Source organism: Hesperophylax consimilis, chromosome 17 (genome assembly GCF_061612785.1).
Source record: "Hesperophylax consimilis isolate HC1 chromosome 17, BYU_Hcon_1.0, whole genome shotgun sequence".
Lineage (NCBI taxonomy): Eukaryota > Metazoa > Arthropoda > Insecta > Trichoptera > Limnephilidae > Hesperophylax > Hesperophylax consimilis.
Genome location: NC_142852.1, coordinates 8,430,972 through 8,456,887, shown reverse-complemented (window position 1 = coordinate 8,456,887; position 25,916 = coordinate 8,430,972). Strand labels below are relative to the sequence as shown.

The following is a 25,916-nucleotide window of genomic DNA, read 5'->3' as shown; positions in this document are numbered from 1 at the left end:
TCTTGTTGCATTATCTCCAACCAACTTGTTCCTTTTGATTTGTGATTCAATTCTATTTCAAATTCAGTGTGTTCCTGTGGCAGATCAGAAGTGATCCATTTATTACTTTGGAAGACTAATTCGTGTCCGATATTATTTGAGGTGAGTTTATATTTGTTTATTTATGAATACATACAGGGTGTTAAGGAACGTACTTGACTTACTTTAACCACTAATTCCTGATATTATCTGTTATTACTAACTAGGTGATCAGATACCACTAGACAGCTAGGGTCGGTGAGAAGGCTTGGAAGGTTACTCGACTGACGATATGTGGAAGAATTTTTATTTTAATTATTCGTGAAAAAAAAAATTAAAAATTAAATACAAAAAAAACGTGAAAAGTCGCCGAAGACATTTTTTACTCGAAATAATGTCAGGAATCGTTGGTTAATGTAAGTAAAGGACGTCCTTTAACACTCTATATATGTACGTGTGGGTATAACTCAACACACAGCACTGAGGAGATATAAGCGGATACAGGTGTGTGTTTTGAGTTAGTTACATTTTTCCTTACTTCATTTGAAATTGAACAAACATTTTCAAAAACGGTTTATTTGTGGAACTAGGAGTGGCCTAGGAGTCTTATGTAACTTTAGGATATCAGTTTACTTTGAAATGGGTAGGGACAGATAACACCCGTAGTGATTATCTCGTAAAGGAGTATGTAGAGATAAGAAAGGCAGCTAACCAGTGACGCATGCTTTTAAGGAGTGCCACAATGATGTAATTATACTTATCGCTAAATCAGGGCTGCGCATTTACACTAAAATAATTTGTTCATACTAAAAACTTGTATATGCGAGTAGCATGGTGTTAGAGAATTTTTTTTTTATTGTTCTATTTGATGCAATTGTAAAATTGATGAAGTTAAAACTTTTGATGAAATCGTAAAATTTGATGAAACTGTAAAATTTGATGAAAATGTAACATTTGATGAAATTGTAACATTTGATGAAAATGTAACATTTAATGAAATTGTAACATTTGATGAAAATGTAACATTTGATGAAAATGTAACATTTGAATTGCGGTAACACCTCAACCTTAACCTGGTTGTTGTAATTATTTAATGTTTTCAAGTTTACTTTGGAAAATTTTTCAATTTAGTTCAGTTTTATGTTTTACGTTTACATATTCAATAAATCAATTTAAATAATATTTACATTGTAGACCTTATATAGCCTTCGCGGACACTAACTATATGCTTGTGACAGCCCTGGGATAGTTTAAAAGGTTTTTTTTTATGAAATTAGCAAATTCCATTAATTTTCGGGTATTAATCGGAAACAATAAAATAAAATATTTTAAATAAGTTAATAAATTTTTTTCAGTAATTCAATAAATAAAATAGAATTCTGAGTCTGTTAATTTATTGTTTCTCAAATTATAAAATATTAATTTGGGAACAGTTTTGTTAATTAATAATAACTAGCTTTTTGTCCGTTGCAGGCAACTAATAGGTACAAATTACTCCGCTAAACTAATATGTTATTTATTGTTGAATGTGGATGAGGCAAGGAGTATGTGCCAACACTTTGCCTTTTGCCCGTTGCAGGCAACTAATAATGATGAAGCAGGGAGCAATTTGAGGTTTTTGGTAATATGATTTTATTGAAAAGTGAAATTTTTCGTAAAATTAGGTTTTTTTTTAAATTCAATTTTTTTTTAAATTAGAAATTTTATGGAAATTTCATTTTTTTTAATTTGCATTATTTTTGGAAATATGAAACTTTTTGGAAAACGAAATTATTTTTTAAATTTTGTGTCGAACCACTTGAAGTAACCTTTTACAAAGGTGTTTGTAACTAACTAATCAACACGCCTCATTCACATTCATACATCGTCTCATACATACTCTTCTATTCTTGTGACTCATGACATGGCCCGACTCAAGTATCTGATTCGCTTGATCGTGCCATGTCTTCCTCGGGCGTCCCTGACTTCTGCTACCATTCACATTTCTGTTATATATTCTCCTTACACTCCTCTCTTCTCTCATTCGCTCTACATGCCCAAATCATCTAAGGGTCCGTTTCTTAATCTTACTCATTAGTCATTACGCTTACATCAGCCTAGCATTCTTTGCGGATCTCCACATTTCTCACGCAATCACACATGGTTTTACCACACATACGCCTCAGGGATCTCATTTTAACAGCATTCAGTCTACTTTAATCCTTTCTCTGCCAGTTCCATGCCTCACTTTCATACATCAGGATAGGTACCAGCACTCCATTGTGGACTGCTAGCTTCGCTTCTTTGGACAATGTTTAGTTAGCGCCAACTGCGTTCAGTCCTCCATGAATGGAGTTACCTGCATTTCCCCTTGTTTCAATATCTCTGTCAGCCTTCCCATCTCTCTAGAACATACTTCCTAAATACACAAACTCATCCACCTGCTCCAAGTATTCCTCAGCAACAACTATATTGCACACTGTTTTCGTACTCTGTCTTTCAAACACCATGACTTTAGACTTACTTACATTCATCATTAACACATTCTTCATACACGAGAGACTGTAGATCTTCCATACTGTTAGCAATCAGCACCGCATCATCAGCATACAACAGGCAATATACTTTCAGCTTACTCAAGGTGTTTGTCATACAATTAATGGTTCCTTTTAAATAAACATGCAATATGTAAAAAACCGGCGTTCTATTAATTTTATAATTATAAACAAAATAATGTCGTATTAACCAACATTTTATTAATGTAATTGCATATATTCATAATAAATTTTATCTTTTCAAAGTTCTACGCTTCTGGTAAATCGTACAGCGCCCTTAACTTGATTTATCGCAGAAATGGCTACATTCAGATTATCGTAATCGAGAAAAAAAATTGTAACAACTCCCTTTGCATTTTTGAAAATAACTGTCACTACCTTAAAGTGATTTACTTTTAAATATTTGATTAATAAAGTTCGAACGTGAGTCCAGTAATTATCGTAATTTAATATATTATAATAAAAATATTATACTTTTTTCCACTTTATTTTAATTGACCGTAACCGGTTTCAACTCGTTAAAGCCATCTTCAGACTGGTACTAATTATTCTTAGTCTACGGTTTATATACATAACATATGGGGGAGGGAGAGGGGTAAATACAATTATATTAATTACATTTGTTACTAAGTAGTTTTAGAGTCGAATTTCTAATTATTTTGGTAATTGCAGTAGGCTAATTACCTTGGGTTTGTGGCTCACTTCAATATTGTACAGGGAAAACCTTAATTTTTATTTTTTCCGACTTTATGTCCGGGTTAAATCTTCCCCACAGGAAAAACTAAACCCTTCCACACACTTTTCCACAAATGATCATCTAGTTAATCCACATTATGTAAGTGCATTATATAAGCATAGTAAATATAAAACAATACAAGAAAAACACGTCAACTCACCAGAGATCAAATGGGAAAATAATTCACCGACTCCAGATATTTTCATATCAGAGGGTTCGGCTCGGTAGAACTTCTAACAGGGCCTATAAATCCTACTGATCCCTCAACATAAATATTTAAAAAATCTTTCGTTATCCTACATGTAGTTAAAATGACTGATTTTTGCTTTTTTATATATAAATTCTTTGACAGATCTAATACGCCTAAATTTTGAATGAGAGAGCTAGGTATAATGCCAGTAGCCGAAATAACAAATGGTAATATTTTTATAGTCTGAGAATGCCAAATTCTTTAAATTTCATTTCGTAAATCTGTGTATTTTCTTTTTTTTCAACAAACAGATTTTTGAATATAACAGGAATTTGGAATAGCGACATCAATGAAATAAGTTTTTTTTTGATTTTGTCATGTAAAACTATATTGAGTCTATTATAACTAATCGTTCGGTCTGTTAGCATAGTTTTATCATGGTAAATTTTATAAAATTCGTTTTCTAAAAATGAATTTGGTTCGTATATATTAATATGGTACTATATTACGGCAGTCAATCAAGTTATGTTTAATTACCAAACTTTGTTGAATTATTTTTAAAAGTTGATTTTGCCTAAATGTATACTCGGACGGCGCTAATATAGAACATCCCGATATAATATGTTCTATAGTTTCCGGAAAAGCCAAACATTAATTATTAATATATTACATATTAAGAGATGATGAAAGCAAGATGCATTGGTAGATGTTGGGGGACATAACAGTCCAATTATTTAAATATGTTAAAGGGTTGGGAATAAGCCGACGTAGTTCAGTGGTCCAGAGCACCTGAACGGACATCAGAAGGTGCGGGTTCAATTCCCGTCGGCGACATTTATTTATACTAACAATTTGTATGGATATTTCGGGCGTGTAATTAATGCTTATAATAATTTGTTATAATTTGTTCTTTGCATCAAAATCTTTTCTTATAAACATTAGTGTATAAATAAAAAATAATTATATATCAACACCCGTTTAAAGGGATTAATGAACATTATTTATTTATAAATTATTGAATTATTGAATTTTTTTTTAACAGTCCTTCAGATAAGTACATATTTTGTCTGATATAAACATATTTAATATATTGTAAAAGAAAGTTAATATTTGAATTATTTTCTCTTTAAAGGTCTCCACCTTGGGCTCCCCCAGAAGCAAGTTCTAAGTCAGCAGTAAAGGTAACTAAATTTATTTATTATTTGACGACCTATTGCCCTAGTGGACTTTTGCGATTTTGTATTTAAATTTTATTTTACTCTTAGCTACAGTGTTAGTTAAACAGGATAGTATATAGTATTTACTGTATAATGAATAGTGTATAGAATCAGAACACACAGCATAATAGCAAATATGTATAATAAATCCTGAAATAGTAGACAAATGCATGAAATAAACTATTTTGTACGACTAGCTTTTTACCCGTTGCAGGCAACTCATTAGAAAAAAATAGAGAGTGATATAATTTTTGAATGTGGATGAATCAAGGATTATGGGCTTACTTTTGTATTCATGATGTTATCTTAAATGTGAATGAAACGAGAAATTTATGCGTACTTTTCGCATTCCAGTTTGTACGGTGCTACTTTTTAAGTTAACGCATTTCAAATAATTTCAAGTAAGAAGCTACTTTGAATTTAACTCATTCTTGTTAGTAATGTGCTTATTTTAATTTAATTTTCGCATTCCAGTAAGTATGATTCTATATTTAATTATTCACAGCATTTTCCGTTTTGTTTAATATCGATATCAATGCTCTTCTATCTTCGTCTACATTAGTGAGTGTGTTAGAAATTTTCACTCCTTTAATTACTTCAAAGTCTAGTAAAATGCCTTCTTTGATATTTCTATTTTTAACCATAACCTTGAGAAACGTCTCTGATCTTAGTTGAAGCGTGTTCAGAACAATTCTGTTATGCATGTCGTTTGTTATTTTATTTCAAAAAATCGATTGGTTTGTTTCATAATTTCTCTTTGTTTTATTTTTAGTAAGGAAGTCGTTTTCCACAATCCCGTCATATTCTGTGTTGATGTTAGATATAACGTGAAAAACGTAATTTATTTTTTCATTAAATTTAAGTTCAATAGTTCTGTCTGTTACGCAGTCGGATTCGGTTTCTCCGTTTTTAATGTTTATTTAGCGATCGCTATTTTTATCAAGTATATCTCTTTTTATGAGTGATATTGTTGCGCCTGTGTCTATGAAGAGACTAAAATTGGCATTTTTATTACCAAAGGGTATTTTAACAGATGGCAGATTTAAAAGTCTTTCTCTGTTAATGTTTACAACACATATTTTTTACAGCATATATCATAACCATCTTGTACATTGGGTTTAGTAGGGTTAGTTGTATTTGTTGGTTTGGCATTGGTCATGTTCTCTATTCCAACGTCGCGATGCATGACGTGGATCCGTTCGCGTTTAAATGATTAATCGCAAGAGAAGTTGAGGGTGTTTCTCTTTTAAAATTTATCCTTTTACTTCGATCTTTCAAAAAACAGTTATTGACCAGATGTCCTTTCTTTTAACAAAATTTTTATTCGGGCAAGTAAAGGTTCTTCTTTTTATTAAAAATTTTATTGCGTGATACAAATATGTACACTTTTTTAAGATTTTTATTGTTATTTCTTCGATAACAATTTGCTCTTATGTGTCTACCCTTATTGCAATGATAACAATTGATTATAAAAAGTTAAATTTTTCCTTTTATCAAAAGTTGTATTGCGTGGTACAAAGTTATACACTTTATTAGGATTTTTATTGTTATTTCTTTTATAACAATCAATCTTTCTTCGTCAAAGGCGTCAATTAGATTTTAAGGCATCCGCTCCTTTAAATGTTCAGAAATGTTTGTATTTATACCAATAATGAATGTGTCTAAAGCCAAGTCATTTGTACTGGCGCATCTTCCTTCCGATTCGTCTCGATTAATGGTCGAGTGATTGATAGAAGTTTTTAATTTCTTTACACAGGTTTCTATTCTGAACAGTTGTCAACTGTTGTCATATCTTCTCCATGCTTTTGTTTACAACTTTGTAATTCTATTAGCAGGTGTCTTTGACTTTTTGATTCTAAGAAATTAGTTTTTAAGAATTCTTTTATTTGATAAACATTTTCAATTATTTAATTAGAACATGCTCTTTGTGCCTTGTTATTAAAATACAGAAGAGTTAAAGTTATTTTTGGTTTTCTTGATCCAGTTGATTCTTCAGTTCTTTTCCAGTTGACTTTTGTTTACAACTTTGTAATTCTATTAGCAGGTGTCTTTGACTTTTTGATTCTAAGAAATTAGTTTTTAAGAATTCTTTTATTTGATAAACATTTTCAATTATTTTATTAGAACATGCCGTTTGTGCCTTGTTATTAAAATACAGAAGAGTTAAAGTTATTTTTGGTTTTCTTGATCCAGTTGATTCGCTCTTTCACAGTTTAATATAAATGGCGTTAGCCCTTTACTTTTTTGGAAGTGATTTACTTTTTTCGAAATATTTTATTTCTTCTAGTGGTGAAATTAAGCAATTCGATTTGATGTTTTCGTATCTGTGGACACAGTCTTTTCAAATTTGTAAAATTTGACAGACAACAATGTTGAGATGTCTAGATTAGTGAAGTCTAGATAATTTTAGCTCCTTCTTCAAATATCTCCTGATATTAGTTAGATATCGTAGGTGAAGAGGTTGCTTTCGGGATTATCTTCAGATGGTGAATGCACAATAAATCAGTTTTACTTAGAATTTAATCAAGTAATTTATTTAACCCTTAGGTATTTTAAATATGTTCTCATATAAGTCCCAAACGACATTGAAATTGTCATGAAATTTAAGAATATTTCCGAGGTATTTTAAATTCAATACAGATTTCTTATTTTTACAGTTGAAACATCGATATTTCTTATAAATTAAATTTAAATAACTAACTTGACAAATGTTTTTGAAAAAACTTACTTGGAAACGTCAATAATTATGTGGGTAATATATACCATATTTAGAAAACATTTCCGTTTGTTTACAAAATTAAGAAGAGAACTATCATATATATTCACAAATGTATACTCTTTATGAATAATTTTTCAACAAAGAAAACGTCCAAAAATATTTACAGATTTTGAACTCATTTTTGTATCAAAACAAATATTAATATCGTAAAAACAAGTTCACAGATATATTTCTACATAAGACATCAATATTACTTAAAAACATCACTGTGACGAATTTCTTTATAAATATAGTAATTTAATAACACAATTAACACATCCCATGTGAAATATATCAACTTCTTAAAGTTGACTAAAATCAGATTTTTTCAATTAGGAATGCACTGATAGGAAGAAACTTTTAATATTTCTATTTTTGAGACCGATAATTCGTGGTGGAATTCCATTATAATATATTATAATAAAACAAATAAAAAACTTTATTCCACTTAATTTTATTTTGACCGTAACCGGTTTCAGCTCGTCAAAGCCATCTTCAGACTGGTACACAAAATTCTTAGTCTACGGTTTATATACACAACATATGGGGGAGGGGGGAGAGGGGTAGTTTATAGGGTTTTAATCAATTTTATTTGTTACTAAGTCGTTTAAGATTGTTGAATTTCTAAATATTTGGTAATTCCAGTAAGCTAATTACCTTGGGTTTGTAGCTTATTTCAATATTTATTAGGGAAAAAACCTCACAGGTAATATGCATTATTAATGACCTAATTTTATTGTCAAATCATTATTTATGATGGGATTATATTTGCTTTTTGAAAAGATACATGTTTACATTTGAGAAATTATTATAAGAATTAAGAAAGTAGGGACTTAGCAACTGATACTAATAGCTTATTAATTACAAAGTTACTTATTGAATGGGTACATGTTTACATTGAAATAGGGATGGTCTAACCTAACTACTTATTTTAATGTCGAAATTATTATGAAAATTACAATGGATACAAGAGCGGAGACTTGGCAAATGATTCTAATTGTTTATTCATTACAAAGTTAGGGTCTATTTTATTAATTAAGCGAGTAATTTCTAAAGATTCTAGTCTATCAAGTTTGTGGCCTTTATTGCAAGTATGGAGGACTTTAACATCTCTGTCTTTATCAAACGAGTGTTTGTTTTCTAATAAATGTGATGCTACATTTGACAATTCGCCTTTATTATTTACCCAATTTGTAAAATGCTCTTTAATACGGGTTTTGAAAGATCTCCCTGTTTGACCAACGTAATATGCTGGGCAGTTAGCGCAGTTCACTTGGTAAACGCCCGAGTTCTCGAGTTTATCTCTCTTATCTTTGTTGTTAATTAAAATTCTACCTAGAGAGTTTACATTATAAAAAGCTGTTTTGTATTTATCATTATTGGTTAATCTAGATATTTTTGTTGATATTTCACCAATATAAGGGATTTTAACCCATTGTTTATTACTATCTTTTTCATTTTTATTTTCAAGGCCTTGTGAAATGATTGTTAATGTAAGTTTTTTATCCTTTTTCTCTATTAGCCTATCAATAGTTTCGCTTTTGTATCCGTTGTTATTGGCGATAGTTTTAATAATATTTAATTCATTATTATAATTTATATAATTCAAAGGCACGTGTAAAAGTCTGTGAATGAGTGAATAAAATACTGATAATTTATGTGAAATGTGGTGTCTAGATGTATTGTGTATTATATTATCACTATATGTAGGTTTTCTATAAATTGAAAATTCTAATTTATTGTTAATGATTTCGATACCTATGTCGAGAAAGTTAATCTTATTACCCCCCATTTCCATTGTGAACTGGATTGATTTGTTAATTTTATTGATTTCTTTTAGAAAAATATCTAATTGTCTGTTTGTTCCTGTCCAGATAATCAGAATGTCATCTACATATCTACGGTAGAAGGCGACTTTATTAAACGATTTTAGTTTTTCGATGGATTCTTCGATATAATCCATGAAGAATTCAGCTAAGACCGGTGAAATCGGGCTCCCCATAGCTAACCCATTAGATTGGATGTAATAGTTATTATTAAATCTAAAGAAATTTTGTTCTATGCATGTATTTAGTAATCTTGTTATTTCGTTACGTTAATTACATGGAAAAAATAAACATTAATTTAATAAAACGTAACGAAATAACAAGATTACTAAATACATGCATAGAACAAAATTTCTTTAGATTTAATAATAACTATTACATCCAATCTAATGGGTTAGCTATGGGGAGCCCGATTTCACCGGTCTTAGCTGAATTCTTCATGGATTATATCGAAGAATCCATCGAAAAACTAAAATCGTTTAATAAAGTCGCCTTCTACCGTAGATATGTAGATGACATTCTGATTATCTGGACAGGAACAAACAGACAATTAGATATTTTTCTAAAAGAAATCAATAAAATTAACAAATCAATCCAGTTCACAATGGAAATGGGGGGTAATAAGATTAACTTTCTCGACATAGGTATCGAAATCATTAACAATAAATTAGAATTTTCAATTTATAGAAAACCTACATATAGTGATAATATAATACACAATACATCTAGACACCACATTTCACATAAATTATCAGTATTTTATTCACTCATTCACAGACTTTTACACGTGCCTTTGAATTATATAAATTATAATAATGAATTAAATATTATTAAAACTATCGCCAATAACAACGGATACAAAAGCGAAACTATTGATAGGCTAATAGAGAAAAAGGATAAAAAACTTACATTAACAATCATTTCACAAGGCCTTGAAAATAAAAATGAAAAAGATAGTAATAAACAATGGGTTAAAATCCCTTATATTGGTGAAATATCAACAAAAATATCTAGATTAACCAATAATGATAAATACAAAACAGCTTTTTATAATGTAAACTCTCTAGGTAGAATTTTAATTAACAACAAAGATAAGAGAGATAAACTCGAGAACTCGGGCGTTTACCAAGTGAACTGCGCTAACTGCCCAGCATATTACGTTGGTCAAACAGGGAGATCTTTCAAAACCCGTATTAAAGAGCATTTTACAAATTGGGTAAATAATAAAGGCGAATTGTCAAATGTAGCATCACATTTATTAGAAAACAAACACTCGTTTGATAAAGACAGAGATGTTAAAGTCCTCCATACTTGCAATAAAGGCCACAAACTTGATAGACTAGAATCTTTAGAAATTACTCGCTTAATTAATAAAATAGACCCTAACTTTGTAATGAATAAACAATTAGAATCATTTGCCAAGTCTCCGCTCTTGTATCCATTGTAATTTTCATAATAATTTCGACATTAAAATAAGTAGTTAGGTTAGACCATCCCTATTTCAATGTAAACATGTACCCATTCAATAAGTAACTTTGTAATTAATAAGCTATTAGTATCAGTTGCTAAGTCCCTACTTTCTTAATTCTTATAATAATTTCTCAAATGTAAACATGTATCTTTTCAAAAAGCAAATATAATCCCATCATAAATAATGATTTGACAATAAAATTAGGTCATTAATAATGCATATTACCTGTGAGGTTTTTTCCCTAATAAATATTGAAATAAGCTACAAACCCAAGGTAATTAGCTTACTGGAATTACCAAATATTTAGAAATTCAACAATCTTAAACGACTTAGTAACAAATAAAATTGATTAAAACCCTATAAACTACCCCTCTCCCCCCTCCCCCATATGTTGTGTATATAAACCGTAGACTAAGAATTTTGTGTACCAGTCTGAAGATGGCTTTGACGAGCTGAAACCGGTTACGGTCAAAATAAAATTAAGTGGAATAAAGTTTTTTATTTGTTTTATTATAATATATTAAAAGAAACTTTTACATATTTCCATTTATAGAGTCCATAACTACCCAAATCATTAAAAAATCGAAGTAAAACGCACAAAATAACCATGAAAAATGATAAATAAAAAACATAATAATAGAATAAATAAATATAATAATAAATATAAACTAGATTATTTATTCATTTATTTATTTATTACACGCCCTAATGGGCTTTTACACACTACAAAGTTTAATAGTTGAGTATCACAGTTATTGTAAATTCTACAAAATTAAAACAATAAAGGAAACATAATACAACGAAAAAAGAAAAAATATTAAATGTTACAACAAAAGCATATAATAAAATAAGATACATTAGTAAAAATGATAAGAAGTCTCATTTAAATAGATATTCAAAATAAATATATATATATATATTGCGAAAATTATAGATGTCTATTTGTGTCTCGATATATAAAAGAATTGAAATATAAAATATTTATATTGATTTTTTTTAGGATGAAATATATCTCCCAGATCAGAATATTTATTTCCGAGACTGTGAAGTCTTGGAATCGGGGAATTTTGATAAGACAGTGTCCTGGTGTTGTAAAAATAAAAGGGTAGTAAATTTCGGCAAGATCTTCTGGGTATGTGGATGCTGATTAATTGGAGTAACTCAGGACAGTCAATTTTGTAATGAAGTATTTTATGTAATACTATTAAATCTGTGTTTATTCTTCTTTCAGCAAGTTTTAATAGGGACAATTTATCTAGTAAGTAGTTATAATCAATGTTTTCTACGAGAATATGTAATTTATAGTTTATATACTTCAGGAACTTATGTTGAATATTTTCAATGTTATCGGAATGAATATTGTAAAAGGGAGACCATAACGTAGAGTTATACTCTAGTTGGCATCTAACAAGGGTTTTGTACAACATGATAAATGTGCCTAAATTATTGAAGTATTTTGAAACTCTCAAAACAAATCAATACGGCCACATACCATAACAAAAATGGCGGACAAATAGTGATGGGGTACAATACAATTCGAATTTTCACAAAATCCTAAAACTCGAGCGTAAACGGGGTCAGTTGTTTATCAAATTAAAATGAATTTATTTATTTTCTAATGTTTTCAAATCAATTATTACAGACACTTTAAAAATAACTTATATTAACACGTGCTATTTGCTGTAAATAATACATGTGCAGCTTTTGGTGTTGCATGAATTAGGTAACTAGGATTGTAGTTGTTTCGTCGATTGAAGGACAGTTGAAAGGAATAAGGGAGGTGATTTAAAAAGTAATTTTTAATATTGTTTATTTTAATCCATTCGACTGACGCAGCATTATTTATTTAATCCATTCGTAATAATGCAGAAATATAGGTAAGATTATAGGAATACAAGGTGTCCGGGGAGCAAATTGCACTAACGGGAGGTGTTCTACACATAAAAAGATGATAGACTTTTTTCGAAATTCCAACTTTAAGATAGTGTTCATACTTGTATGAAAAAATATTTTTGTATCTAAAAACATTACAATTCTAAAATAGTTAATATTTTTTACGTCTACAATCATCTAGAATCCATAAATGGATGCACTTTACCTCCCGGACACCTTGAGTAAGACGAATAATATAAAAAAAGGAAATTAGTTTTATTCCTACGGTAATAATATTAAAAGTTTTATTATCTTCCTTTTTGTAACATTTGAATATAATGGTATCCTCACTGGGATCTCCCGTGCAGAGGATTACATTTAAATAATTTTAATAAAATCTAGTATGGATAATATGAAGTAATTATAAATATATAGTAAAAAAATATTGACGTGCTTAGAAGCAATTATTTATTTCACATATACGGCACAACATGTGCCATTCACATACTTTTTTACAGAGAATAGTACAGCAACATTAGGAATGCAACAATATAAATGTTAGTATAATGGTACAAACAGTAAATAGTAAGTAAGGTTAAAAGTATGAAAAAAAGAGATAGATATAAATATAATATAAGTAGCAATCTGTAGTATAGTAATAAGTCAAAGTAAGAAATTATACGTAATATTATACAATAAAGTAGTATAAGGAAGAACGAATAATAATAATAATAATTGGATAATTTGTAGAACGCCGTTTTTGTGAAAAATCACCTCAAGGGCGCTGTACAATTTATTTCCTAGGATCTACATTTGTTATTTAGAAAAGATACCAAAACATACTTACCTGGCAAGTCACTTCCGACAAACACACTTATATCGCCTGTCTGGAATCCCAAATACACTTACTATGTCAATAATATAGAGCGCATACAAAATAAATTTATTAAGTACCTAGGTTATAAATACAACAATAATTATATCTGCACTCTCCAATCCCTGAAATCCAGGCGAACGGTAGCTGACATGACATTTCTCCATAAAATAATACACAACGAAATAGACTGCTCAGAACTTCTATCCCAAATAAATTTTAACACCCCATCTAAAAGAACTCGACACACCAACCTTTTTTACACAACTAGTAATAATACAAACGCTGCAGCCAATTCCCCTATTTCTCGCATCCTTCAAACATTCAACTCAATTCAAACAAGCACAAGTACCGATATATTTTTTGATTATCTCCCTCTATTTAAGAAAAACTTTTTTAGCACACTAAATTCGCCAACATAACACATACAACCACACACAGACACACACGCACACGTACACACACACAAACACTCACACACACCTCTCTCCTTCCCCAGCACACTAATTAACTTAACTTAAAAATGTAACTTAACCGTAAATGTATAATATACCTCCTATGTATATATGTCAGCGACATGTCATTGGTACCAATTATTATACTAACTTTTATAACTTTGTAACTATTGTCATCCATGTAATTATGTACTGTTTGTTTCTGCAATAAACAAAAATAAAAATAAATAAATATTAAAAAGTTTATGCTTATAAAAGATAGAAGTGCACGCAGAGGACACTATATCAAAAAACACTGGTCATCGCATGATCTTTAGTCTGATATAGTTTTTATTTTAATTTTAATTTTCTAACGAAGTTCTTATAAAATGTCTAAAAGGCATTAAGAGTTTGTAAAAAATAAAATATAAGATTTTAGAAAGGTATATACTATTAGAAAATGAAAGGAATAAAATATATACTATTATAATATGAAAATGAAACAAAAGTAATAAATTACGTAAATCTACCCAGAGAATCGCGTGTATAATAATAATGTGCGACACTGCTTGATAGTCCGATAAAGTTTTACATAGTACCTATGATGACTATGATATATAATGCACTGATATAACTTCTACCTATCGAGTACTAGTAGTTTTTAATCTAAAGTACGTAATCATTATGATGGTATGGTATTACTAGACAATTTTTGTTTTATGCATCTTTTATATGATAATAGACAATCAGCGAGATCGATGTTGGAATATTCATTGCCTAATCTGTGCAAGCGATGGATTATTGAATTTTTTTCTGCGTTAGTTCCAGTATTGTTGCAATAATAATGTGACTTGAGTCTAGTTGGTCTACAGGGAACATGGTAATTTATCAACGAAGTTAATTCAGGGAGTCAAACCGGTGATTGTTTATTTTAAATAAAAAAAATTAGATCATTAAGTATTCTTCTATGTTTTAACGATAAGAGACGTAATAATTGTAATAATGAATCGTAATCAATGTCGTCAGAGGGAATTCCTAATTTGAAGTTAATTGTTCTGAGAAATTTGTGTTGGATTCTTTCAATGGAGTTTGCATGATTTTTGTAGGTAGGGTTCCATATAGACGAATTATATTCTAATTGACTTCTGACTAGAGTTGTATAAAGTAATTTTAATGTATGGATATTTTTGAAATCACATTAATGACATGTTTAATATATTGTAAAAGAATATTTAAGGATATTAAAAATGTGTTTTGCATAGTGTGTTATTTTTCATAGTTAATATTTAAATTATTTTCTCTTTAAAGGTCTCCCTCCACCTTGGGCTCCCCCAGAAACAAGTTCTAAGTCAGCAGTAAAGGTAAATAAATTTATTTATTATTTGACGACCTATTGCCCTAGTGGACTTTTGCGATTTTGTATATAAATTGTATTTCACTCTTAGCTATAGTGTTAGTTAAACAGGATAGTGTATAGTATTTATTCTATAATGAATAGTGTATAGAAGCAGGACACACAGCATAATAGCAAATATGTATAACAAATCCTGAAATAGTAGACAAATGCATGAAATTAACTATTTTGTACGACTAGCTTTTTACCCGTTGCAGGAACTAATTAGAAAAAAATAAAGAGTGATATAATGTTTGAATGTGGATGAAGCAAAGAGGCTTACTTTTATATTCATGATTTGATCTTTGAATGTGAATGAAGCAAGACAGTGTATGGTCCCATTTCGCATTCCAGTTTGTAGGGTGCTACATTTTAAGTTATCGCATTTCAAATAATTAATTACAAGTAAGATGTTACATTGAATTTAACTCATTCTTGTTAGTTTTGTGCTTATTTTAATTTAATAAGAAGGAATCTACAGTTATTATTTATCGATATCAATGCTCTTCTATCTTCGTCTACATTAGTGAGTGTGTTAGAAATTTTCACTCCTTTAATTACTTCAAAGTCTAGTAAAATGCCTTCTTTGATATACCTATTTTTAACTTTAACCTTGAGAAACGTCTCTGATCTTTGTTGAAGCGTATACAGAACAATTCGATTGTTATTGATGTCGATTGTTATTTTATATAAAATAATTAATTGGTTTATTTCATAACTTATCTTTGTTTTATTTTTAGTAAGGAAGTCGATTTCGAAAAAACGTTTCATGTAAAACGTGATTTATTTTTTTATTAAATTTACGTTCAATTCCGTTTTTTTAATTTTTTAATTTTTTATTTATGTTTATTTCGCGGACACTATTTTTATCAAGTAAATCTCTTTTTATTAGTGATATTGCTAGTGGTATTATAATTACCTAAGGGTATTTTAACATGTGGCAGATTTAATAGTCTTTCTCTGTTAATGTTTACAACACATATATTTTTCCTTTTATCAATAGTTGTATTGCATGGTGCAAAGTTGTATGGGGTTTTAATTGTTATTTCTTCTATATCAATCATTCTTTTTTCGTCAAAGGAAGCAATTAGATTTTTAGGCATCCGCTCCTTTAAATGTACAGAAATGTTTGTATTTATACCATTAATGATAAAGCCAAGTCATTTGTACTGGCGCATCTTCTCTCCAATTCGTCTCGATTAATGGTCGAGTGATTTTAATTTCTTGACACATGTTTCTATTCTGAACATATATGTTGCCATATCTTCTCCATGCTTTTGTTTACAACTTTGTAATTCTATTAGCAGGTGTGTTTGACTTTTGATTCTCAGAAATTAATTTTTAAGAATTCTTTTAGTTGATCAAAATTTTAAATTATTTTATTAGAACATGCCGTTTGTGCCTTGTCAGTTAGTTGTCATAAAATATAGAAGAGTAATAGTTATTTTTGGTTTTCTTGATCCAGTTGAATCGCTCTTTCAAAATTTAATAAAAATGGCGTTAGCCCTTTCCTATTTCCATCGAATGTGGAGATTAATTTCATAAATATGGCTAAATTTGCTTCTTTCCCTTTTACAGCGGAGTCGGTTTCCATTTTGTTTTGTTTACTTTCTTAAAAGTATAAATTCCTTTCTTTTTAAATAATTATAATTTTTTATTTAAGTTGAAAGTGATTTTAATAAAATACAAAAAAAGGAAATTAGTTATAATCCGACAGAAATAATATAAAAAGTGTTATTATCTTCCTTTTTAGTAAAATATAGATAGAATGATCTCCTCACTGGGATCTCCCGTGCTGAGGAATTCATTTAAATATATTTTTTTTAAATCTAGTGTATATAATATGAAGTAATTATAAATGTATATTTCATAAATTATACGTGCTTAATAGCAATTATCTGATTTATTGATTAACAAACTAACTCTAACTAAGTCGGTAGATAAAATAAAAACGTCACACAACTCTGTCTTGACATACACTGTTCGCTTCAAGCACATTCATGTATATTATATTACAAAGTTTACATATCAAAACTACAAAATGGTATTTTTAACAGTAAACTGTAATGATTGAGCACTTGAGATACGCAAATACTGTTGAAATGTGACATATTCCAGAGTAAAATAATTCATGATCGATGAACTCAAATTTGCTTTGAATTTAAGTATCATATTCATAATTGGAACTGGTTGTGTGAAGAACATTTTTGATAAACGATAAAGTAGGTACATACTCGTTACATAAAATTTCGACAGAAAATTATTAGAATTATCTATTCCATTGGAATAATCTTAGGAAGGCAGTTGAACTACAAATATACTGAAATTAGATAGTTTGGTTTAAACTAAAACACAGTATTACTTGAAAGCTGTCATAAAAACTGAAGATTGATTATTTTCATACTAGATTTATGTTTTGCTTTTCATAAATTTTTTAAGTCTGTAGAAATAAATATTATTTTATAATGTTAAAAAAATAAATTATTTCAATACATTTTTAGATTGTGACCAAATTTCGAGTTTCAAATTACGATAATGATCCGCCCCATCACTAAAACTAGCCAAATGATCCCAGCTGATAGTGAAAATGTAAAATTTCGTGATCATTCATAAAAATTAAAAAGTATACCTAACTTCAATTTATATACACGATATGCACATAAACCAAACACCGCAAACTTAATACAAAAACTCACCCCTTTAAAACACTTTCGCGTGAATTTGAAAGACATTCACTTTTAACATACTATTTTAGCATGAATATTTTATCAAAACCAACCAATAAGAGCACACAAAGGTCGTTAATAAATTGAATTATAATAAAACAATAGATTACACGCCATGTTGTAGAAATAGTGACCAAAAACACAATTTAATCACGGAGCTCTATCTGTCACTGTAACGGTCAACGGAATAATTCCGCCAATTTGTAACCACGTACTTTGTTACTTTTTAGGTTTTTTTCCTCGGAATCGAGTATAAATATTTAAGACAAACTTATTTAAATTATTTTTCATTAAAGCTGAAATTAAATCACATATCTCCGCAATACGAAAAAATAAATAAAAATACTTTAATAATTTTTTTTTTGTATTTTATTTTTAAAAAAAGTAAATATTCACGAGATAAAATATATTACATTTCATATCAGACATCACTTTTTTTTGTTTACCCAATTTGTAGAGAAATATTCTCGGGTCAAACTGGGGAGCTAGTTTATGTGCTTATATAATATATAGATAATAATATGTATAGTTACAAAAATGGAAAAAGAATATTTTAAAAAATACTGTAAAATACTACAAAATATTGTAGTATTTTAAGAATATCAACAAAAATCAACGAAAAATCAACAAAAATATAAGCAACAGAATATATCTGAAAATCATCGATAAAAGTAAGTCAATCTTCTCTGTTAAAATACAACGTAAGTTTTTTTTTAAATTTAAAATAATTTTTCTCACTTTTTATTGTATCCGGTAAATCGTTAAATAACTTTGGGTCTATATATTCATGATGGTGTTGTGCAGCTGTCGTATTGCATCTAGGTACATACATGTTCCCAGTTGTTCTAGGTCTTTTACTTCGCATTGAGGACATTTCAGATACTTTAAAAACTTTTAAAATAGCATTTCTTTGAAATAGTTTTGAAATGGGTAGGACTTTAAATTTTTCAAAAAGTTCGCTGGTTGGAAAAATTCTTGGTTTTTTAATAATAACTTTGATTATCTTTTTTCTTTTTGAATATCGTGAAAGTATATATTATTTATTAATCATTATTAAAGAAAAATATGGGGTTCGTTCAACAAATTTAAGTCATACCCGAAATTATTTTTTATGAATGATCACAAAATATTACATTTTCACTATCAGCTGGGATCATTTGGCAAGTTTTAGTGATGGGGCGGATCATTATCGTAATTTGACACACGAAATTCGGTCACAATCTAAAAATGTATTGATATTTTTATTTATTTTTTAACATTATAAAATAATATTTATTTGTACACACTTAAAAAAACAAATAAAGCAAAAAAAACAAGAATAAAAATGAACAATCTTCAGTTTTTATGACAGCTTTCAAGTAATACTGTGTTTTAGTTTAAACAAAGCTATCTAATTTCAGTATATTTGTAGTTCAACTGCCTACCTAAGATTATTGCAATAGAAAAGATAATTCTAATTATGAAAAAATAATTCAAATTACGATAAAATAATTCAATTAATTTTCTGTCGAAATATTATATGATGGGTAAATACCCATGTACAAGTAGCAAATTTGAGTTCATGGATCATAAATTATTTTACTCTGGAATATTTCACATTTCAACATACTTTTGCACATGATTTTTTTTGTCATTTATCATTTACTGTACTTTTAAAGTTATTTCAAAAGTGTCTGTTATAATAGATTTTAAAACATTAGAAAACTTCTTTATAAATTCATTTTAATTAAATATACAACTGACCCCGTTTACGCTCGAGTTTCGAGATTTTGTGAAAATTCGAATTGTATTGTACCTCATCACTATTTGTCCGCCATTGTTGTTATGGTATGTGACCGTTAGCCACACAAACCAAAGCGTTCTGGTTAATAGTTACGGTTTTTATTTATCCTTTTCATAGTTATTTTGGGCGTTTTACTTCGATTTTTTAATGATTTGGTTAGTTATGGACTCTATAAATGGAAATATGTAAACGTTTCTTCCTATCAGTGCATTCCTAATTGAAAAAATCTGATTTTAGTCAACATTAAGAAGTTGATATATTTCACGTGGGATGTGTTAATTGTGTTATTAAATTACTATATTTATAAAGAAATTCGTCACAGTGATGTTTTTAAGTAATATTGATGTCTTATGTAGGAATATATCTGTGAACTTGTTTTTTAGATATACATATTAATAATTGTTTTGATACAATTTTTAGATCGATGATAGAATCTTTAGTCCTCAAATGTTACATTTATGATAGCATCTTTGGTACTCAAATCTTTTTAAATCCTTATTGATTTTAGCTTCAAATATAATTTTGTTTTATAAATTTGAGTAATTGTTTTATCATAAGTTTGTCAAATATTTTGGCGATGTGGCTTAGATTGGGGTCAACAGATTTAAATATAGGAGTAATAATAGTCTTTTTGTAATTTATGGGAAAGTTGTCGTTTTGAAAACTTGTGTTTATGATGTGTGCTTTTTTTGGAATAAATTCGGTTTATAGGAGTCACTCGAATAACCGAGAATATTGCCGATGGTTAAGTTAGAAATTTTTTGGGCGACTCTTTGACTTCTCCAACTGGTCTCTCGACCCATCGGCGGGTTAGGAATAAGCCGACGTAGCTCAGTGGTCCAGAGCACCTGAACGGACATCAGAAGGTGCGGGTTCAATTCCCGTCGGCGACATTTATTTATACTTGGGAGATATTTTCAATTCGTATGGATGTTTCTGGGGTGTAATTAATGCTTTTAATATTTTTTTATAATTTGTGCTTTGCATAAAAACCTTTTCTTATAAACATTAGTGTATAGTTAAAAAAATAATTATATATTAACGCCCATTAAAAAGGATTAATGAGAAACCCTTCAGATAATTACATAAGTCTGATATAAATATATTTTATATAATGTTTAAGGTTCTTAAAAATGTGTTTTACATAGTTTCTTATATTTCATAGTTAATATTTAAATTATTTTCTCTTTAAAGGTCTCCACCTTGGGCTCCCCCAGAAGCAAGTTCTAAGTCAGCAGTAAAGGTAAATAAATTTATTTATTATTTGACGACCTATTGCCCTAGTGGACTTTAGCGATTTTGTATATAAATTGTATTTTATTCTTATCTACAGTGTTAGTTAAACAGGATAGTGTATAGTATTTATTGTATAATGAATAGTGTAAATAATCAGGACACACAGCATAATTGCAAATATGTATAATAAATCCTGAAATAGTAGACAAATGCATGAAATAAACTATTTTGTACGACTAACATTTTACCCGTTTCAGGCAACTAATTAGAAACAAATAGAGAGTGATATATTTTTGGATGTGGATGAATCAAGGAGTATGGGCTTACTTTTGTATTCATGATGTGATCTTAAATGTGAATGAAGCGAGAAATTTATGCCTACTTTTCGCATTCCAGTTTGTACGGTGCTACTTTTTAAGTTATCGCATTTCAAATAATTTCAAGTAAAAAGCTACTTTGAATTTAACTCATTCTTGTTAGTAATGTGCTTATTTTAATTTAATTATCGCATTCCAGTAAGTAGGATTCTATATTTGATTTCCGTTTTGTTTAATATCGATATCAATGCTCTTCTATCTTCGTCTACATTAGTGAGTGTGTTAGAAATTTTCACTCCTTTAATTACTTCAAAGTCTAGTAAAATGCCTTCTTTGATATTTCTATTTTTAAATTTACCCTTGAGAAACGTCTCTGATCTTAGTTGAAGCGTGTTCAGAACAATTCTGTTATTCATGTCGATTGTTATTTTATTTTAAAAAATCGATTGGTTTGTATCATAATTTCTCTTTGTTTTATTTTTAGTTAGGAAGTCGTTTTCGAAAAAACGTTTCCTGAAAAACGTGATTTTTTAAAAATTTAATATTATTTCAATAGTTCCGTCTGTTTCGTATCGGTTTCTTCAATTTTTGCATATTAGATTACAAAATTTACACATCAAAACTACAAAATGGTATTTTTAACAATAAATTGTAATTATTGAGCACATGAGATTCACAAATAAATATATCTTTCATATTCTCCACAAAACAGTTGTACACAAATATAATATTACCGATAAGATTATAAATTTAGAACACAAAAGTACAGTGAATGCTTAAACTAAAACATAGTATTACTTGAAAAGCTGTCATAAAAACTGAAGATTGATAATTTTTATACTAGATATATTTTTTGCTTTTCTTAAATTTTTTTACGTCTGTAGAAATAAATAATGTTAAAAAATAAAAATTTATTTCAATACATTTTTCGATTGTGACCGAATTTCGATTGTCAAATTACGAAAATGATCCGCCCCATCACTAAAACTAGACAAATGATCCCAGCTGATCGTGAAAATGTAAAATTTCGTGATCATTCATAAAAATTAAAAAGTCTACCTAACTTCAATTTATATACACGATATGCACATAAACCAAACACCGCAAACTTAATACAAAAACTCACCCCTTTAAGACACTTTCGCGTGAATTTGAAAGACATTCACTTTTAACATACTATTTTTGTATGAATATTTTATCAAAACCAACCAATAAGAGCACACATAAGTCGTTAATATATTGAATTATAATAAAACAATAGATTACATGCCATGTTGTAGAAATAGTGACCAACAACACAATTTAATCACGGAGCTCTATCTGTCACTGTAACGGTCATTGAATAATTCCGCCAATTTGTAATCACGTACTTTGTTATTCTTTAGGTTTTTTTCCTCAGAATCGAGTGTAAATATTTAAGGCAAACTTAGAAGAAAAAAAATTTCTCATTCTAGCTGCGATCAAATCACATATCTCCGCATTACGAAAAAATATATAAAAATACTTTTACAATGTACGGACCCTCCGATCAGATCTGTCCAACCGAGGCTCTAATGCAGAGGTTCCCAAAAATTTTTGCCCCTTAGACCACTTGCACAATATATTTTTTTCCGTAGACCCCTGCCTGCCAAATATTGAATTTTCCTAAAACTATTAACGTCCCATGTGATAATCATTTCTCATTTTCTTAAGAAGATTCCCTTCCCTTGCCTGTCCAACAACCGGGTGGCGGTATAGTCTTTGCATTGTGCAGACAGGAGCGCCCTTGTGAGGTATTACACCAAATGAAAATGGAGCAGAATAAGCAACTGGAATTTCTTTCTGTAGCTGGCCCTACAGAACTGCCCCTTAAATTCTTTGTTAGCGCTTATTCCGATCAGTTCTTCTTGTCATATGACATCCGATTCTTCAACATTCCACTTCCACAGTCAAAATGTCCTCAAACTTAATTTTGAAGTCTGTGAGAAGTACATTTAAATGTTGAACGTCATTGTTACCCTGGACGTTTTTCAAAAACAAGTTGGGGATCTAGGAAAATTCGCGGTTTCCGATGTGCAATGTTTTATCTTCAATATATTAATACTGACGAGAAAAGGAACGTATAATTTTATTTATATACCTCAATAAACAGTTTTACGAAATATAAAAATACAAATATCAAATAAGTAATTTCTCAGTCTATTATTAGTATTACGTAAACTGTGTTAGGTGTATTGTGTCATTTACGGAACTCCTAAATGTTGACTTAAGGTAAATGAGGGTCCGCTCGTTTGTACCCCCATATGAATCTCGTGGACCCCCAAATTTTGTTCTCGCTGACATAGACCCCCAGCAAGCCGATATCGACCCCTGGGGGTCTATATTTACCACTTTGGGAACCTCTGCTCTAATGGAATGTGATGTTTGAATTTTATTTAGCCTCGGAAGGACAAATCTGACCGGGAGGGTCCGTGCATGATTAAAGTATTTTTATATTTTTTTTATAATGCGGAGATATGTGATTGCAGTTAGAAATAAAAATAATTATTCTTCTCTGTTTTTCTGTAATATTTATACTCGATTCCAAGGAAAAAAAACATAAATAGTAAAAAAGTGCATGATTACAAATTAGCGGAATTATTATTAAGTGACAGATCCGTGATGGAATTGTGTTTTAGGTAATTATTTCTACAAAATGCCAATGTTATCTATTGTTCTATTATAATTTAATTTACGAACGAGTTATGCGTGTTTTTTTTGGTTTGTTTTGATGAAATAATCATAGCATAATAGCATGTTTAAAGTGAATGTGTTTCAAATTCACGCGAAAAAGTGTGAGGTTTCGTATTGAATTTGCAGTGTTTGGTTTATATTTTCTCAATATCGTGAAATTATATGTTATTTATTAATCACTACTCAAGAAAAACATGGGGTTCGTTCAATTAATTTAAGTCATACCCGAAATTATTTTTTATGAATGATCACAAAATTTTACATTTTCACGATCAGCTGGGATCATTTGGCTAGTTTTAGTGATGGGGCGGATCATTATCGTAATTTGACACTCGACATTCGGTCACAATCTAAATATGTATTGAAATATTTTTTATATTTTTGAAAATTATAAAATAATATTTAATTGTACACACTTATAAAAATAAATGAGGCAAAAAAAATCTAATATAAAAATGAACAATCTTCAGTTTTTATGACAGCTTTCAAGTAATACTGTGTTTTAGTTTAAACAAAGCTATCTAATTTCAGTATATTTGTAGTTGAACTGCCTACCTAAGATTATTCCAATAGAAAAGATAATTCAAATTGTGAATTATCTTTTCTTCTTTTAGTAATTGTTTTATCATAAGTTTGTCAAATATTTTGGCGATGCGGCTTAGATTGGGGTCAACAGATTTAAATATAGGAGTAATAATAGTCTTTTGTAATTTATGGGAAAGTTGTCGTTTTGAAAACTTATGTTTATGATGTGTGCTTTTTTATTTATTTTCACTTCCAGGGGAAGAATTCAGTTTTAAATCATTATTTTGATGAATGCTGGTTCGTTGAAATTGTGTTCAGATGTTTTGTTTCAAATGTTTCTGGCTTTCACCCTTCAAGGGTGTTCTAGGACATCATTTCACATTATGGAGAGAGGGAAGGTATTTTATGTGTTCATTTTATTTAATTGGCAAATTTCAAAATCATATGCAAGATTGAAATCGAGTTCAGACTTAAAAGATATGAGACGTTGAACGGAGGAAGGCAATTTTAGATAAGGCTTGAAAGAAGAGAAGATATTTGTTGAGAGAGGGACAAAGAAAAGTGATCTAAAGTACCCACTTCTAGAGAACAGAATATTCAATCTGAGGAGTCAAGAACGTGAATTTTGGAAAGGTGAGAAGGAACGGAACAATGTCCAATCCTCATTCGAATAAGTGAGGATTTTTATGTTTTGATGAATGTGTTAAGATGTTATAAGGATTGGAATATGATTTAAATAAATCCTCTGAAGTCGAAGCTGTGTCTCTTCTTTTATTTTAATATTTGCCGATAGTTAAGTTAGAAATTTTTTGGGCGACTCTTTGACCTCTCCAACTGGTGTCTCGACCCATCAGCGGGTTAGGAATAAGCCGACGTAGATCAGTGGTCCAGAGCACCTGGACGGACATCAGAAGGTGCGGGTTCCATTCCCGTCGGCGTCATTTATTTATACTTGGGAGATATTTTCAATTCGTATGGATGTTTCTGGGGTGTAATTAATGCTTTTAATAATTTGTGCTTTACATCAAAACCTTTTCTTTTAAACATTAGTGTATAGTTAAAAAAATATATTATTTATCAACGCCCATTAAAAAGGATTAATGAAAAATCCTTCAGTAAATTAGATATGTCTGATATAGACATATTTAATATATTGTAAAATAATGTTTAAGGTTCTTAAAAATGTGTTTTGCATAGTGTGTTATTTTTCATAGTTAATATTTAAATAATTTTCTCTTTAAAGGTCTCCACCTTGGGCTCCCCCAGAAGCAAGTTCTAAGTCAGCAGTAAAGGT

At 29.4% G+C, this 25,916-nt stretch overlaps 1 long non-coding RNA gene across 1 annotated transcript; it reads left to right on the top strand.

The window, feature by feature from the left end:
- Positions 1-25,916, top strand: LOC149415903 (uncharacterized). Its single transcript, XR_016303514.1, has 4 exons — positions 1-141; positions 4,611-4,659; positions 21,027-21,075; positions 25,866-25,916. It is a non-coding gene; the product is annotated as an uncharacterized LOC149415903 (long non-coding RNA).